A 6,000-nucleotide genomic window follows, 5' to 3' on the forward strand; every position below is an offset into this window, starting at 1 on the left:
TGGGAATGGGTAAAGGCTCATGGGAAAGAAAGCCAGAAGAGGGGTAATGACTGTCACAGGAACAGGAGGGGTGACTGTCCCTACACGTGCTAGGGGATAGGTTGTTAGTTGAGATTTTTTAAGTTTCAAACAACAGAGACTCAACTTGAATTAGTTTCAGTAAAAAGACAGGAAGTAATTGGCTCCTATAAAACATAGAAGGTAAGAAGATGGTCTTCAACCATATGATGGGTTTCTGGCAGCACCAAAATTATAACAGGACTTTGGTTTCATGTCTCATTTCTGCTTCTATCAATGTGCTGACCTCATTCACTTCCACTAAGATGGGCTTCCTCCATGATGTAGAGAGCACAGCCAGAGGCTGACTAAGAATTGCATTCTTGGGTAAAGAGAGAGAAACAGATCCCTGCCTCAGTTCTATTTGAAATGACCACAGTGAAAGATGCTGATTGGCCTGCCTTAGGTCATATGCCCTTTCCTGGTTCAATCTCAAAGGCCCAGAGTATGGGGTATTATAATTGGCCCAGGCAGGGTCAGGTGCCCACCTTTGGAGCAGAAAGGCAATTTGGGTGTGACTGTAGTAAGGTTTGCACATGTGTATGTATCTATGTGGGGAAGGCGGAGGAAAGAAATCAGTAACTACTACTGCAGATATGCTCAATATAAAGAACTTTGAATCGAAGTGAAATTTTTTAAACTTGAGAAATTAAAAATCTATTTTCTTAGTCCCCTCTTGGAAGCAACATCTGTCCTTTCTTCTGATTTCCATATCATTTCATCTGTAGCCCCTTCATACCATTTATCTCCCTGGCAACTCATTTGAACTCCCCTACAAAGCCTTGGGTACCTGCAGATTAGATCAGATAAGAATAACTAATTCTTCTCATCAACAAAACATAAGCTTGCTTGTTTCTGTTCCTGTGTACATTGCCTTCCTACCTATTAACATATATAAATCATTCCTGCTCCTATCTAAGCCAGCCTCATGACTTATGCTGTAGACCCCATGCCCTCCATTTCAAATGATCTCACCTGCCTCTTATATCAAGGATTTCTCCCTCTTCTTGGATTATTCCAATTAACATATAAATATACTAAAATTTCTTCCATCTTAACAAAATATGGACCTCCCTTAACCCCATGTCCCCCTCCAACAACTGCCCCATTTTTTTTCCTTTTTAGACAAACTTATTAAAAGGGTAAACTCTGCTGTCTCCAATTCTTCATCTCCCCTTCTCTCTTTAACCTTGTTTGATCAGGATTTTGTCTCCACCACCCCACTGAAGCTACTCTTGTCAAGCTCACCAGCATCTTCCATCTTGCCCAATCCAATTGGTATTCCCTGTCTTCATGTGACTAACTTCTTGTCAAGCTCACCAGCATCTTCCATCTTGCCCAATCCAATGGGTATTCCCTGTCTTCATGTGACTAACTTCTAAGCATCATTTGACACTTCATTGCACACAACTCCCTTCCTAAACTTCTTCTTCACCTGGCTCTGTCACGACATATTCTGCTGGTTTTGCTCTTACCTGCTTGGCTACTCCTTTTGAATCTCCTTTGCTGGGTCCTCCATTTGTTCACAACTTTCAAATATAGTAATGTGCCTGGCTAGCTTCTCACTCTACACTCTCGCTGGGGAAACACAACTATGACTTTATGTAAAATCTCGATGCTGACTACTCTAGTTCAGAACTCTCCCTCTTTATTCAGGCTTGTGTCTCCATCTGCCTATTCGGTGCCTTCCTTAGCATGCCTGAGATTTTTGAACTTACCAGGGTCGAAAGAGAACTTACCCGCCCCCACTACACACTGATTTCTCTCCAGTCTACCCCATCTCATTTAATGATACCACTATTCTCTCAGTTGCTAAGACTGTAGTTATAGGAATTACCCTTTCTTCTTTGCTTTTCCTAACACTTCACATCCAGACCATCAACAACTTCTGTTGATTCTGCTTCCGAAACACATTCTGAATAGGACCTTCTCTCACCACCCCTACTGCTACCAACCTAACTCATGTTACTGCCAGTCCTCACCTGGACCACTGGAAGAGCATCCTAATGGCTTCCTCACTTCCCCTGCAGTTCATCCTCTACATCGCAGCGAGAGTCATCTACATTCAGATCATACTCTTCCGCTGCTTAAAATCCTGCAAGAGCTTCCCAGTATATTCTAAATTACATTCAAAATCCCCATTATAGCCCACATGATCCTGCTTCCTCCTACTTCTCCATCCTCTCTTCTCCTATTCTCTCTCTTGTTCAGATGTTCCAGCCACACTGGTCTTTTCGCCGTCCCTCCTCCATACCAATCTTGTTCCCCTTTTAGAGCCTTTGCTCAGTTTTCTCTCATGAGAAACTGCTCCCCTCACCCCAGTTCTTCATACAGCTGTCTCCTTGCCATTCAAGTCTCTATTCAAATGCCACTTTCTTAAGGAACTCCTCTACCTACACATACAACAGTCACAGTAATTTGGTACCTCAGAAAATCTTTATTCTATAATGCTGTTTTATTTCCTTTATAGTACTCTTCTAAGTTACACCATGTGGCTATCTAGGTACCTCTTTATTTTCCATCTTCCCCCACTGGAGTATGAGCAGGTACCACATCAGTCTGATTTCTTTTATTTCAATATTCACTCATTTTCTCATCTGTCTACAACTCCTTGATCAATATCTAGCAATAGTAAATTCTTTTTTTTATAAATTTATTTATTTATTTTTATTTTTGGCTGCGCTGGGTCTTCATTGCTGCGCGAGTGGGCTTTCTCTAGTTGCGGCGAGCGGGGGCTACTCTTTGTTGTGGTGTGCGGGCTTCTTATTGCGGTGGCTTCTCTTGTTGCGGAGCATGGGCTCTAGGCACATGGGCTTCAGTAGTTGCAGCACATGGGCTCAGAAGTTGTGGTGCAGGGGCTTAGTTGCTCCGCGGCATGTGGGATCTTCCCAGACCAGGGCTCGAACCTGTGTCCCCTGCATTGGCAGGTGGACTTTTAACCATGGTGCTAACAGGGAAGTTCTTATAGTAAATCCTAATTAAATACTTGTTGAATGAAAAAATAAACTCTCGTCTCCCACTGTTCTTTTCACAGTAGATGTTCAGTAAGTGTCGGATGGTTAGTTGGATGGACGGAATCGTGGGTGGAAGAATGGGTGAATGAATGGATGCATGGATGAACAGATAGATAAATATATAAAATCAACCAATTTAATATCTCCCCATTACTGGCAAATATAGAGTGGCAATCATGTTCTTTTTCTCTCTTTTTTAAGTTATCTATTGCAATATGACAAAACAGCCCAAAACTTAGTTGATTATCTCTCATCTTCAGGTAGTTGATTGGGTGACCCTTCTGGTTTACCTGGTATTGCCTAGGATGTTAGGGTGGCTGCAGTCATCCAAGGGCTAGGTTAGAAAGGAGCATCCAAGACGGCTCACTCATCTTGCTGGTGGTTAATACTGACTGTCGGCTGAGAGTTCAGCTGGGACTGTCAGCCAGGGCACGCACTTACACTTGTCATCTCCATGTCACTTGGGTTTCTCCCAGCATGGCAGCTGGGTTCTGAGGCATCCCAGGAGTGACTGTTCTAAGAGATTCAGGCAGAAGATTTAAGGCTTTTTCTGACCTGGGCTTGAAAGTCCCAGAAAATCATTTCTGCCACATTCCATTTGTTAAGCAATCGCTAACGTCAGCCTCGATTTAAGGCTCCACCTCTTGAAGCGAGGAGCAGCGCTGACGGCAGCCATCTTTGATACTGTCTACCACACCTGTAAACAGGCAGATCGCTTGGTTCTCCAGGGAGATCACGTTTACTGGATACAGATCCTTCCCTACTCTTTATGGAAACTACTTTGAGTATGTGCATCTATGTGTTTTAAGTGGATTAGATTTTACCGATCTTGAATGAGTAAAAGGAGATCTTTCAAAAGTCAAGCCTTGATAACTCAGTGGCTACATAGTCATTGTCTAAAATCTCTGTCTTCAGAAATCCTCACCTCTTCTTTGTTCCAAAAATACAATCTTGTTTCAGTTTCTTTAAACTCTTCTGTGCATTCTAACTAAGGTTCTCTGTGTTTTCCATCTCTATGTACCTGTCACCTGTTCCTTTTTGCCCACCACATCTCCTTCTCATTAGCTCAGATAGGTTTATACAGGAAGAAAAAGTCCGTCCTAAAATACGAGCTAGAAAACAGGATCTGAACAACCAACTGTGGGTATAAATCAAGGCAGAGGAATAAGAGTTGAATTATTAAATTAGAGATTGGGCTCTAGTCAGGATGCTACAATCTTCCTTCCAGTCGTTCTCACTCGTTGCACATAAAAATTCTATGTGGAGCTAAAACAAACCAGAAAATAAAAATCTTGAGCTTCACCCAGACCTAGGAATCAGAAGCATGAGGGGTAAGGCTGGACACTTACATTTTTTTTTTAAAGATCCACAGGTGACTCTGCTGTTCTTTCAGTGTAAATTATCTCTCTCAGGTTTCAAGATACCACCTTGAAAGGAAAACCTAGCTCTTTTGCAATTATGGGTCATCTTATGAGCACATACTTATAATTTCTCTATTGAAGAAGTGACTGGAAATATCTGCTAAGTTTCCCAGTGTGATTATATGTCCCAATTTCTGGATGAAGGTATTTGTACATTTATATGGAAACTTAATAAGAAGATAGCTTTCAATTTGCAGAGGTTCACTTTCCAGGCATCTTTTCAACATTGATCCTATTCTGCAAAAGACATTGACCTCACAAGAAAGAGTCACAGCCAGGTTCTCACTGTGCTGAATTTCCTCAAGTGCACCCCTGTAAGTGGGCCACAGCTGCAGCCAGCAGATTTTGCACTTCTCTTGTTCCTGCTGAGGAAGAAACGTGCTGAGGCCAATAACCTGGTGAATAATTCATTTTTCCAAAGGACAATCTGTAAGCCTCAGGATTGCTTTTTGCCAAAATAAAGAGCAAATTTAAAAGATAGTCATATTTTCTGCATGTGTATAACATTTTATAATTTTCTAATCATTCTCTTAACACTGAGGCTGTTGACCATAGCTAATATTTGTTAAGAGCTTGCCATGTGCCAGGTTTGGGGCTAAGTGCTTCAACATAAATCCTCTCATTTAATTTTCATAACACTCTGAGGTGGGTATTGTCATTTTTAATCTCTCTTTTCCAGAGGAAGCAACTAAGACAAAAGTTAAGTAACTTTCCCAGGGCCATGCAGAATTAGAATCTCTGTCGTGGTTACCATGCTAGACCACCTCCCATTTCCATATGTTCCTATATTTTTATCAATCTATCTGTCTATCTACTGTAGATCAATAGATAGAGTAATAGCTAGAGGTAGAGATAGATTGATTTAATAATCACAAAACCCTGGGTGATAAAGAGAATCAAGTATTACGGTCCCCACTTTCTGATGAGAAAACACAACCTGCCCAAAGTAACATATTAGGGAGGCAAAATCAGTTTTCTGACCAGAGTCCTGTGGTCTTCTCACATCCTTGCGGCAACTCCAACAGAGCCAAAGGGATTTCTCTAAATCTTGCCTTGCAGCCTGAATGGGGGTGGGGTGGGGTAGGATGGGATACGGTAACACGCTGAGCCCAGTGATGACACTTCCAGCCAAGAAGAATTCTTTATCAAATTCCCATCAGCCCCAAGACCAGATCGTACCAAGATTTTGCAATATGAACATAATATTCCCTACCGTCCGGGATCTGATCCTTTTCCATCGGGGAACATATTTGCAAACAATGGCTCCTAACTGATCAGGAACAGAATCCAACTCTTACTCCACACTTCAGGACCTTTACACCACATTGGAGACAACAGCCCTGAGGTTAAAGGGCTGTTCTGTGTCTACCCACTGAAGCTCTTGCTTGAAGGAAGGTTTCCCAAAACGAACCCCCAAAGAAACTGAAAATGGCATGAACGTACATCCTGTTACTCAACACTCCCTGGGTTTCGTAACGTGAAGTCAGGAAGAAAAGGTGCCAACATTC

The sequence above is a fragment of the Phocoena phocoena genome, chromosome 17 (assembly GCF_963924675.1).
Source record: "Phocoena phocoena chromosome 17, mPhoPho1.1, whole genome shotgun sequence".
In the NCBI taxonomy this organism is placed as follows: Eukaryota; Metazoa; Chordata; class Mammalia; order Artiodactyla; family Phocoenidae; genus Phocoena; species Phocoena phocoena.